Genomic DNA, 13,025 nt, shown 5'->3' with positions numbered 1-13,025 from the left:
GTGGCGCACACTGGAATAGCGCAGAGTGGAGTTGCATACAGTGGAGTGACCTACAGTGTAATATTGTACACTGGAGTGGAGTAGAGTGCGGTGGCGTAGAGTGGAGTGGTATAGAGTGAAAAACTGTACAGTGGGGTGGCCCTTCAGTAGAGTAGCTTACTGTAATGGCATACATTGGAATAGCGTAAAGTGGAGTGGCATACAGTGCACTAGTGTACAATGGAGTGGGGTAGAGTGCAGTGGCATAGAGTAGAGTGGCACAGAGTGAAAAAGTGTACAGTAGAGGGGCGTACAGTAGAGTAGGATACAGTAAGTAGAGCGATATACAGTGGAGTGAGGTACAGTGTAGTGGTGTACAGTGGAATAGCATAGATTCGACAGGCCTAGAGTGAAGTAGCATACAGTGAAGTGGCATAGAGTAGAGTGTAGTAGAGTAGAATACCGTACAGTTGAATGTTGTAAAGTGGAGCGGGAATCAGTGATGTGGGATAGACTGTAGTGGTGTACAGTGGAATATCATAGAGTGGAGTGGCAAATAGTGGAGTACTGTACAGTTGAGTAGTGTAGAGTGGAATAATATTGAGTGTTACTGGTGTACAGTGTAATGACGTAGAGTGGATTGGCTTATAGAAGAGTGGCGTAGAATGGAGTGTTATATAGTTTAAAAGGGCAGAGTGTAGTAGGGTACAGTGGATTGGCATAAAGTGGAGTGGCATACTTTTGAGTGGAGTAAAATGAGCAATATGCGGTGTAATAGTGTACAGTAGATTCTCGTACAGTGAAGTGGCTTACAGTGCAGTGGCATAGACTGAAGAGGCATAGAGTGGAATGGTGTATAGTGGAATGGGGTTGACTCGAGTGGAGTACAGTGGAGTAGCATACAGTGGAATAGCATACATTAGAGTGGCATATAGTAGTGTTAAGTGCAGTAGAGTAGTGGACAATGGACTGGCTTATTGTGTAGTAGCATGCAGTGGAGTGGCTTAGATTGGACTGCTGTTCAGTTGATCAGTATACAGTGGAATAGAATAGAGTGGTGCACAGTGGAGTGGCATAGAGTGGAGTTGTGTGCAGTGGAATGCTGCAGACAGGAGTGGTATAGAATGGAGTGAGGCACAGTGTAGTGGCATACAATGGAGTGGTGTACAGTGGATTGTGTGCACTGGAATGGGATACAGAAGAATAGCATACACTGGAGTGGGGTAGAGTGGAGTGGCATACTGTGGCATAGAATGGAGTGGCGTAGACTGGAATAGCATAGTGTGGAATGGCATGCTGCTGAGCAACATACAGTGGAATACCGTAGAGTGGAGTGTTGTAGAGTGGAATACCCCAGAGTGGAGTGCTATAGAGTTAAGTGGGGTAGAGTTTAGTGGCATACTCTGCATTAGCGTACTGTGGAGTGGTGTAAAGTGGAGTGTTGTGGAGTGGAGTGCCATACAGTGCAATTACATACAGTGTTGTGGCATTGAATGGAGTGGCATACAGTGGAGTTGCATACAGTAGCGTGAATGAGTGTTACTGGTGTACAGTGTGATGACACAGAGAATGGATTGGCATATAGTGCGATAGCATGGAGTAGAGTGGCGTACAGCAGCTTAGTGTACAGTGGACTAGTTGAGTGTAGTACAGTATAGTGGTTTGGCCTAGAGTAATATGGTGGACAGTGCAGTTCTGAAGAATGGAGTGATGTGCAGTGTAACAGCAGAGAATGGAGTGATGTATGGTGGAGTAGCGTACAGTGTAGTGGCGTACAGCGGAATAGCTTACTTTGGAGTGGTACACACTGAAGTGGCCTACAGTGGAGTGGCATAGAATGCAATAGCGAGTGTAGTGTCATAAAGTGAAGTTGTTTACAGGAGAACAGCATACAGTAGAGTAGCATACAGTGAAAGGGAGTACAGTGTATTGACATACACTGAAGTGTCATAAAATAAAGTAGCATAGACTGTAATCGCATTCAGTGGAGTGGTGTATGGTGGAGTGGGGTAGATTGGAGTGGTGTACAGTGGATTAGCAGACAGTGGAGTAGCATATAGTAGAGTGACGTAGAGTGGAGTGGTGCAGAGTGCAATAATGTAAAGTGGAGTGGCATAGATTTTAGTGGCGTATAGTGAAGTGTGGTAATTGAAGCAGATGTAGTGTGAAAGTGAGTTAACTGATGTAGATATACTGTGGCAGCATAAATTATATTTGATAAAGTGGTGATAGTTCGGGAAAAATATCAAACCTAATATTTACCTACATCTAAGGGTAAAACCCAGAACACAGGAAAAGTGTACGTAAAAAAAACAAGATTACCTTTAACTTTTGTAATAATGAATAATGAATTGTCATTGCTATGTACCAGGGTACTTCTGTCAAATACTGTGAAATACTGTAAATACCGAAAATACAACAGATATCACTAAGTTAAAATGTCTTGTAATGTAAAAAATGATTATCCTACTTATCTGTAGTACTCAAAAGGATCATCTGCGCAACATGATATATAATCTTTCCAAACTTCATGTAAATCCATTTCACCGTTTTCATACTAAATCCAATACAAAAGTCTGTGGAAAATGCATTGGCAGAAAAATTCATTTTGGGACCCCCCTTTTAACTTTGCATCTCCTTGGCCTATCATGGTGAACCATTGCATTATCCACCAATGTAGAAGCAAGAATTGGTCTGCAAAGTTTGGTGGTGCTTTGTCAAACGGGCGCAAAGTTATTAAAGGTGAAAAGTCCAAGAAATTCCTATCTCTGTTAACCCTCTCTATAACTAAAGAGTGTCTACAGTGGCGATAGCCAGTAGGTAGTTATAGTTAGGATCAAAAAAAATTCTATAGAGGAAGCATTTGTTATGATAATAACTTTGGCACCGTTTGATGAATCTTCACAAAATTTCCCCCCAAAAATGCCCTACTTTGCCTAGTTCTGCTGCCGATCATTTTTATAGTATTGGCAACAACCACACTCCTGCCAATGCATTTTCCTGTTTAGTGCAGGGCTCGGTCAGCAGCACGTAGCCTTGCATCAAATAGTTTACTTTTTTATTTTCAAAAAGAAAATCCCGAAACAGGATTGCCTTGTTCTGTTGCTGATCGTTTTTATAGTATTGGCAACAACCACACTCACTGCTGGTCCTGCCAATGCTTTTTCCTTTTTAGTGCAGGGCTCTGTCAGGAGCACGTAGCCCTGCATCAAATAGTTTACTTTTTTATTTTCAAAAAGAAAATCCTGAAACAGGATTGTCTTTTTGAAAATAAAAATTGTAATGTTCCCCTTGCAATGTGGGTGTGTTCCTATGGTGAAGGGAGCATTTAGCAGTTTTCACTGCCCTCTACTGCCAGGGTTTTCCTGGCGGTAACAGGCAGTGAAAACTGACCTGTAATTCCATCCATCTAAATTAGGTGAGTAAAAAGACAGGTCACCCTCCGACGTCCCTTACCCCACAGGGCCATTGGAGGGGATTAATCATGGCAGAGAAGTAGTATTCTTACAGCCAAGAATTAAATCTGGTCCTGAGTGCCAAAGGAACAAAAAGGCAGAGCCAGATCTAAAAACTTGATTTTATTTTATATCATATATGACGATCCTTCAGATTAAGGAATGATATTCATATCTTTAAAATTCTTGAGAAGGATGTGCTGTTTCTGAAGACTAATGTAGTGTATTCCGGATTTGTGGGTGATATAGGAAGCATTGACAGTTTTTGGGGTATTGGGCTAAAAATCTGTTGTGTAAACTCCACTGAACCTTTTCCAGTACGAGTGAAACAGCTTGTGAACTGATGTTATAAGGATCTGCATCTGACACTAGGTACACTCACAAGACCACTTTGCCAGGCATCAGAGTATATTTGTTGTATATGGTATTCATTGGAAGCTATTACAAAGAACAAGCATTTCAAAATATGGTTACTCAGTACAACTGATGTCAGAGCAGTGTAAAACTTTTCACCAACCCCTGTGCTTCAGCAGATGGTGATCCACCACCTTTCCTGGGTCTTCATGGACCTGAGGGCAGTGGTGGAATTGCCTACTGTCTCTTCTGCATCTCTTTGGACTCTGCAGTCCTAACAGGGGCAGCTCCTACCCAATGGCGGAGGAGTGTCGCCCTACTGACCCTGAGCCAGCAGTCAAAAAATAACAAGCATTTATAATGCAATAGGTCTCGCAATGACATTGTTTTGAGCTATCAGCATTGAAAATATTTAGTTTTTCCCCTGTGAAGCATTAATCAAGTAATGGCATTGTAAATGACAATGTCTTTTACCCCCTGTTGACCCCTGCATCCAGACATACGTAGAATCCGCACTACAAACGGGCACACATGCATGCACACGCTGAGAAACACACGCACTCCGTGAGACAAACATCCTAATACATAGAGGCACATGGGTGCACCGAAGCACGTGATCACACAGGCAGGCAATATACTATAGCCTTATAGCCCGCCGTAGCGGGCTATACCGGCTATTAAAGGCCCGCTGAATCATTGGCGAGGGACTTTAACGAAACAGCTGGACTTTAATAGCTGTATAGCCCTGCTACGAAGGGCTATAAGGCTATTAGAACATTCTGCCACTAGAGGGTTCTCGAGCTCGAGGGGATATAAATCCCCTCGAACTTCGAGAAGCCTTTGTAGAACATTGAATGTTGCTCTGCGGGCCTTTACTGGCCTGTAGAAGCAGGGAGCACTTCATTGTCTGCAATGGAGCTTCCAACATTCCAATGTTCTAATAATTAGTAATATATGACACAGGGTGTACCAGGCAGTTGGAACTGCATCTTAGGAGACACATACTCTCCTATAAAATCTGCAGATATTCACCCTGCCTCTGTAGTTTAATAATTGTTATATGAAAATTGAAACTTCAAGTCCCAGAATACATTGTGCTGTAAAATGTGAGACCTGTCTGTGAGAGACCCTGAAGACATGGGGTCAGAAGGGGGGGTTTGTAAAATGTATTTTCTTTCATTTCAGTACTTCGTGCACTGTTAAACCCAGCGCCACTAACAAATTCTTATTGGTCAAGCTCCGAGCCAGTGGGAATATGTTTGCAACTAATCAATAGGACGCTTGTCCGATTGTACGATTAATTGATAGAACATCTGACTCTGCGCGAGCTGCTAGCAGAAACCTGAGTCCATTAACAAGTAATAAGGTGCTTTCCCGCAAATAATCAATAAAACAGAGTATTGAGCATTTCCATGCTTGGTCTAGGTACCAAATAATTTCAGAACGTATCCAGATAATCTAGTGCTCCACCAATTAATTACATTGGATTGATGTCGCTGTGAGTTTGTTTGGGTTTCCCTTTTCAAACCATTTTTTTTTACTGTGACGGGTCTAGGCCTTTACCATTCCCATCCAACTGTTAGTAAAATGTGTTCAAAGCAGCAGCTCTTCAAACATCCTGAGCTACCCGCAGATCTTCACAGAAGCCACTGTCTTAACCTCAGCTGCAACACAGTGCCAACCAAAATGGTGTCTTGTAATCACTGAACCATCTGCAGCCACTGCTTGTGTCAAACAAGTATGCCGAAAAGTACTCTTGCTACATTTACAACCCCCACCAGCCTTGACAATGCAATTTCCACCACAAACAGGCTCTGCTGTGACAAAGCGGCCTATGCTCCTCGAGGGAGCTCGACTAACATGAGTGCCTGCGTGAATATCCCATTTCACACTAGGTGCTAACAAGCAACATCTTTCTCACTAAACACAGGCACTAGATTCTGCCACTTTCTACTACACTAAATATAAACAAAATGCAGATAGTAGCTAGAAAAGCTTGCATAGTTTCCTTCAGATGCCAGTGAAATAAACACATGTATACTGCAACGCTGCACTGCTTGTGATACAATTATACAATGGGCCTCATTTATGAGAAATGACGCATCGCTGCGTGAAAGCAGCGATTGGTCACTTCTCAGTGCGCACTCCTTGCGACATGATTGATGCGTCATATTTATAATATGACGCATCATGTCGCAAGGAGTTACAGATACATCAGTATTTCTGACGTATCTGTAAGCGCAAAAGTGACGCATTGCTGGAGTGTGTCACAAAAGTGACGCAACTCCAGCAATGCGTCCTTTCACACGGGGCAAGCCCCATGTGAAAGGGCCTGCGTCAGTCTTACGCCTGCTGTGTGGCAGGCGCAAGATTTTGACGCAACGGCGTCTTAAAAGTGACGCAGTGAAATCTCATAGATTTCACTGCGTCACTTCTACGACCCTTCCTTGCGTCAATACACCCACTTGCATACATTATACCTGGCTCAGATATAATGTGGGGCAGGGGTTTACAAAGTGACGCATCTACCTAGATGCGTCACTTTGTAAATATGGCGCAGCAAGGCGCATTTTTTACGCCACTGGTGCGTCACAAAAAGTGACGCACCGGCGGCGTCAAAGTGACGCCCAGCCTCATAAATGAGGCCCATTGTGTTTATTTATTGTTTATTTGGGTTTGCAGCCCTGAAGAAGTCAAGTTGCTTGATATCGCAAGACAAAACACGTATTGGCTGCTGTGGATTTTTGTTTATGTTGGATGAACACGTACACACTACATTGTTTGTTTTGGACGTACGGACCAGAGAACTGCACAGATTAGAGAATATTTTTACACAGAAGAAGAATAAATGTATGGACATTGAGTCATATAATTGCGATTTGAGTGCTCGGGGAGGGTATTTTGTTTTATTTGTCATCTGCTTTAGCAGGTTGAGGTGGGGTTGTGCGGTAACCAACTCTTCTTCCCCTTAGAGCACCGGTAGAGCTTAATATTGTCTTAGTACTTGACACAGATAGTCAGTAGAGCGCCCGTTTGTTTACCTGGTTAGTGGTTACCTAGTATTCAGTTCACTTTTTGTTTGTGGCAGCCGCCACTGAGTCCTAAGGGATTAGCTGAGAAGGGGAAGATAATTTGTTGGGGGAACCTGAACAACATAATATTGTACAACTGCCAACAAGGAGGATATTTTCACCTCAGCCCGTCAAATGACATCGTGGACAACTCCACCTTTTCTCTTGTTGTCTGTCTGATGTCACTTGAAACCCCTTTGTGGAAAGCAGCCTCTACTTGACACCTACCCATTTATCGTTCTATATGCTTTATATTTTCCGATGCCATTCTCACCTTTTTAACATCCTAAACTTGCTTTATCAGTTTACTTTTGCTTTTATTTGTTTATGTATTTATTTATGGTTTCCTCTGTCAAATGGAGAAACGGGAAATATTCACTATGGTTGTTTGGCAGGTATTTACCGGTGAAATAACTACATTATAAAGATATATTCAATTTAGTTAAAAACCCAATGTAAAAAACGTGAAGAGTTGGCATGGTCAGCCGCACGTGGTTGAGTGAATTCATGAGTTGATGAAACGTAGAGCACCTCATACGGGTTGGTTTCTGGGACAGAAGAGGGGCAGTTCTTACAACAGAGAAATGGCATTGGGCTGGATCGGCACTAGATCACCATCCCCAGGATTGCGAGTTCAATGCATCCTTCAGACTTCAATGACTGTCGCGCAGCTGTGCTGACCCTTCCCCTCTGCGGCAGAGGAGGGCGGCGTGACGTCACTGGAATGGCGCAGCGTCTGACTTGGGCCCCAGCTTTAATTCACGACAGACGCAACGGAAATTCGGTTGACGGCTTCCCAAGTTGCAGCACCAGATAACTGCAGGCAGAGATTCATTTTCAATTGAATTTCATTTCATTTCCAGTGATATACAGCCCGAAATTCAAAAATCGTTTAGTCCCAGCCTCTGGACAAACAATACCACAGATTATTATGTAGATTAGATTCATTCCTGCATTACCTTGAAGGCTTCTTCCAAGCACAATCTACACCACTGCTCCTGTGTCCCTATCCGCTGGCCCTGTAAACCCCCCTGCCCCCCGTCCCCTCCAACATCAATACCAGCCTTTGGCCTTCGCAAAGGTGTGATCCCAGGGGAACAAACAGAAAAAGACATCTGAGGCTACACAACACAGGAGCGCTAACTGGGGTGGCAGGTGTGCCCATTACGGTGCAAAAGTGGAAATCAGATTCATTTCCAAGTGAGGAACTTTAAATAGGACACAGAGGCAAAAAGACATGTCAAATTGCGAACTGCTTCCCTAGGGAGTCTCGCCTGTCCACCTGCTACAGGGACCATACCCTACACAAGGGAAGGCCGCAGGCGCACAGGAGGACAAGTCTCGGAGAAAAACAGAAAAATTACCCAGGGGTCTCTGGGAATTCCAAGAATAATTCTGCCTTTTCTATTGTTTTCATACTTCAGGCCAAACCAGAGAGGATGAGACTATGCTTTCAAAGCAGCAAAAATTTTGGTCATAGTCGGAATTTCTAAGTGTGCTTCACAGAGGGCGGAACACGGTCTACACCCCCGAGTAGTGTAATGGTAGCACCCGTCATTAAATAAATTCTAGGCCACTAGTATCTCATGCCATAACTTCAAATTATCACAGTGAAAGAGAGGCAAATATCTAACTTGTAAGTAATAGGATGGCGCACACTTTCCTGTGTTTACCAATGTATACACTTAAATACAGACAAAGGCAACGTGCTTGCATATCTATATCTATTTTTTTTAAACAAACAATACAGAATAAAGGCCCTGTTTTGAAATACTCTAAATGCTGTCAGATTTGAGTGCCTAGACATTATCTGTGCGCATTGACACCCTGGGGAGTGACAAACTCAAGTTGACATTGCTTTCAATAGCTGCAGATGTTTAGAATTGTCTGAACTACACTGCCAATATTTACATTTGACTGAATCGTTGGATTACATGTGGCTGCCTATATTGCTACCCGCCAGATGCCCGGTGGGGTGTATCAATGGGGAAAGATATTATTTGAAACTCAGTCAGTCAGTCAGTCACAAAACATTATTCGGCCAATTACGGCCATAAAAGTACAGATGATAAAAACATTCCATGAATAGAGATAGAAGCATTACACGATTCAAGTCATATTCAGGGATACTACAGTTATTTAAAAAATGACAGCACAGAGTACATATCTGTGATAAGATGCAACTGATTTTTTTCCCTTTAAGAGACCTAAAAATGCTAATAAATACTAATAAAATAAATAGAAATAAATATAGATGACTGGAGACTGAAATGTTAATAAATAAATGCAATTAAAATAGGAGCACAATTTATAATTCACAACACAAGAAACATAATTATTAAGTACAAGCACTTATTACCCAAATGGGGAACACAGGGTCACATGGAATTGGGCAATGCCCATAGTGGTACCTTCCCACTACCTGGGTTACTCCCAGAGTATGACGGACCTATAGGGCAATCTGGCAGTAAGAAGGGCTGATGTGGAAGGCCAGCGTGTGGGTCTTTTTTGGCTATTTCTGGCCTGTTTTATGATCTGGTGCATCGCTTTTCTCGGGTATTACCACAAACTTTGCCGGCAGCGAGCAGAAATGCATGCACTCACAAATATTATCCAAAACACACACATCGCATGCCTGTACAAGTTCAAAACTGCCCGGAATTACAAATATGGGCCATTTTTTAGGTTTCACCCGCACAGCAGTTGGGCTGTGCTTGCATAACATCTTGAAAAGAAAAAAAAATCTTAAAATCGGTTTAGAGCCCGCCTGTAATTTATGATGAATTACATTTGATTGGCTCCAAAGTCACTCTTGTTTCTTTGCTTTTCATTGGTCAGAGCCTCCTCCTCGTCTCATGTTCCTCCTGGGCTTCATATCTTCACCCGTGCCATGGAGCATGGACAAAATACAGCTTCCTATCTGCAGCCAGTATCCTTTTACTGGCCGTAGACTCCTGCAGTTACTCTTTTATACTTTTAACATGCAGTCTTATAGAGTTAATGTCTCTGCAGCCGTCTCCATCCTCCACCCTCCTACCGCTGTTACTGCTCCTGACCTTCTCATTCCCCATCCTCTTCCTGCTGCCCGTTGTTTACTACCCTCCAACCCCTGCCCTCCTCTCTCTGCCCGTTGTCTCACCCCCCCCCCACCCCCGCTCTCCTTCCTCATGTTGGCAGCCCCCCAACCCCTGAGCAATTTTTACGCATATTGCACAGCAGTGTGGCCTACTGTGCAACTTGGCTTTAAAAACAAAAGCGCTAAGACACAGTCAATGCTGGTTGCGTCATATTGCTTACATTTTTTTTTATTCATGTTGCACAGCAGCTTGCGCTGCTCAATGCGTGTGTAAAAACTGCAAACGCATCATTCCGGGATGAGGGGGGGGGGGGTTCTTCTACAGGTATTACAAAGACATTGTAGGTTATGGCACTACAGAGGTTTATCCTTAGATGAATGTCAGGCCTGTGTTTCTCTGAATTTATTTGCGTGAGTGCCTGACCATTTGTCCTGATTCCGTTTGGAATGTTTGTTAACTTTGTGAAACATCTGGAAAGAGAATAGGAGAAAGTGCACTGTTTTGGGGGGAAAATCATCCAATAAGCTAATAAGAAGCTGTGCACCTTCTGGAAATATAAATATCTGGCTTTGGATGCCTGGTCACAATTGCCCATCCAGCATGACGAAGGCTGGGAAATTCTTGTGTGACATTCCTCCTGGGGAGAGGACTTCTGCTAGCATCAGTTCCTACATGCTGTCTCTTTGGTGCTTTTTAGGTTGCATCTACACGGTGCTTGTGCGCTGCTTGCAAAATCTCTTGTAAAATTAAACAAGAATCTTAAAAGGGGGTTAGAGCATGCCAATCACTTACCTTTACTTATTATTGGTTGGCTCCCATGTCACTCGTTTCCTTTCTTCCACCTTTCTCCAGCTTCCTGCTTGACTTCAAGTTTTTGTCCTTGCTGTGGAGTTTGGACCAAGTACTGTTTTAGAAAGTGGGTTTCTCTGGCAGTAACCCTCCTTTATCATAGATTTCTGATGCACTTTGACTTAGTGTGCCCTGGGTCCCTGACAATCAGGTTCCAAGGGCCTGTGTTTTTCCCCCAAAACTGTACATTTGTGTTCACAATTGGCACACCTCTGGCTCACATGTCATCCCCTGTAAAAGGTACCAGTGGTCCCAAGAGCCTTTCTGACCAGAGCGGGTCTCTTAGGGCTAGCAGCATGTATTGTGTCACCCACAGAGGCTCCCCACCAAACACATACACACTGACAGGGCAGACTGTGTGGTTTGGTGCAAACAAAACTTAAGTGTTGACATGGCACGCATCCCTCTATGCTATGCCCACCAACCACTGCCTGTGACATAGGTAAGTCACCCCTCTAGCAGGCCTCACAACCATGAGGCAGGGTGCACTATAAACCAGGTAAGGACACAGCTGCATGACCAATGTGTTTGCTACAGTGTCTATGCCATTCACTGACATTGTAGGTGCAATGGGGCTATATTGAGTACAAGGGATGGGAGTTTATCATTATGAACTCCACAGCTATATGATGGCTTTACCAAATGCTAAGGAGTTTGGTATCGAACTCCTCAGCATAATAAACCTACACTGATGCCAGTGTTGGATTTATTAAAAAATGCACTCAGACGCCATCCCAGTGCAAGAGATGCCCCCTGAAAAATGACCAATGCCCTACTGTCCAGCTGACTGGTCTACACCAGCCTGACACATACATGTCTCTGACCCCCTGAGGAGGGAACCCTTGTGCTCTTGTGGGTCAGGGACAAAGCCTGCTTGGGATGGATATGCTTCATACCTACCCCCAAGCAGGAACAGCATTCAGGACAGTGAGCCTCAAAAGCTCCCTGCCCTTTGAAATGCAGCCAGGGCCTCTCCAGCTAGTGGAGAGGCCTGTATCTTGACCAAGCCCCACTTTTAGAGGCAAGGTCGACAGCAAAATGAGCAGTCAGGAGAGGTGCGTCCTCTTTCTGCCAGGACCAACACTAAGGTTCCCTGGACCAAGATGACCCCATCCTTAGGAAATCCTTCATCTTTAATGGAAGGATTTGACCCAATAAGGTTAGGGGGGTGCCCCCTCCCCAAAAGGAGGTGACACTCTAATTTTGTAGTCAGTCTAAAGGTAAGTAGCCCATCGGCTATCGTCTGCCACTACTGGTAAAGGCCTTAAATTCATTATTTAGGGCCACCCCTGGCCCGTGATCCTCAGATTCCGGTCACCCAAGAAGAAAAGGATAAAGAAGATGCCATGCAGCCAAGCCTGAAAGCAGACTACTGATTTGGCTCTAGCCCTACTGGCCTTTGTCATGCTCAATGACCTGCAAAGAAAGCCAGGCCTGTCCCATGGCCAGCGACTTCCAAGAACCCCAGTAACACTGCCTCTCTTCAGCCATGACTAGATCTCCTGAGGACAGCGACCTTGTCCAAAAAGAAACTACAACAAGGACTCCGGAACCAGGTGGATCTGCGACCACTGCCCACACTGCACCCGACTCCCACTGCCCATATTTGAGAGGCTCACCTGTCCTGTAAAGTCTCCCCAGAGATCCTGACCTCCTCTCCATCGGTGGCTGACCACTTCTGGATCCCACAAAGTCACCTGCAAACTCTACACAAAGGGCCCCTCTGACCACAACCGGCTCCCACCAAGACGATCCAACACTAAGAGGCACCCCTGCATCCTCAGCCCTCTGGCCTTGGGGAGCCCAACCAACAGTGCCTCGACCTCCCCCAGCCCTCCAACTTACCTTTCCAGCTGGTGGTCACCTTCAGCCAGCTTCCTGATCCGAGCCTGCAGCCTCTACGTGCGACTGAAATTCCCCATTGGAACGCATTGGCGCCCAATGCTGATTTTGCATCCTGCACCCGGCCGCCCCTGTGCCACTTATGGTGTAGTTTTGCCGCCAGCCAGCTATCCACTGCTACAGGGGGACATCAGCCCCCAGGTAGCATAGCGCAGGGAGGTGCTCGTGTAAGCCAAAAGCGCCCAGAGGCCGATATAATCAGCACGGGCTTCCCGCTGCGTGGGAGCCCACAACTTGCCGTCCTTACCGCCAGCCAGCTGTCCACTGCTACAAGGGTCAATGTCAATGCGTGTTTCTTGAACCTCAAGATACACATTCACATCCGCACTCTCTTGACT

This window comes from Lissotriton vulgaris, chromosome 2_1 (assembly GCF_964263255.1).
Source record: "Lissotriton vulgaris chromosome 2_1, aLisVul1.2, whole genome shotgun sequence".
Classification (NCBI taxonomy): domain Eukaryota; kingdom Metazoa; phylum Chordata; class Amphibia; order Caudata; family Salamandridae; genus Lissotriton; species Lissotriton vulgaris.
This window is presented reverse-complemented; position numbering follows the sequence as displayed.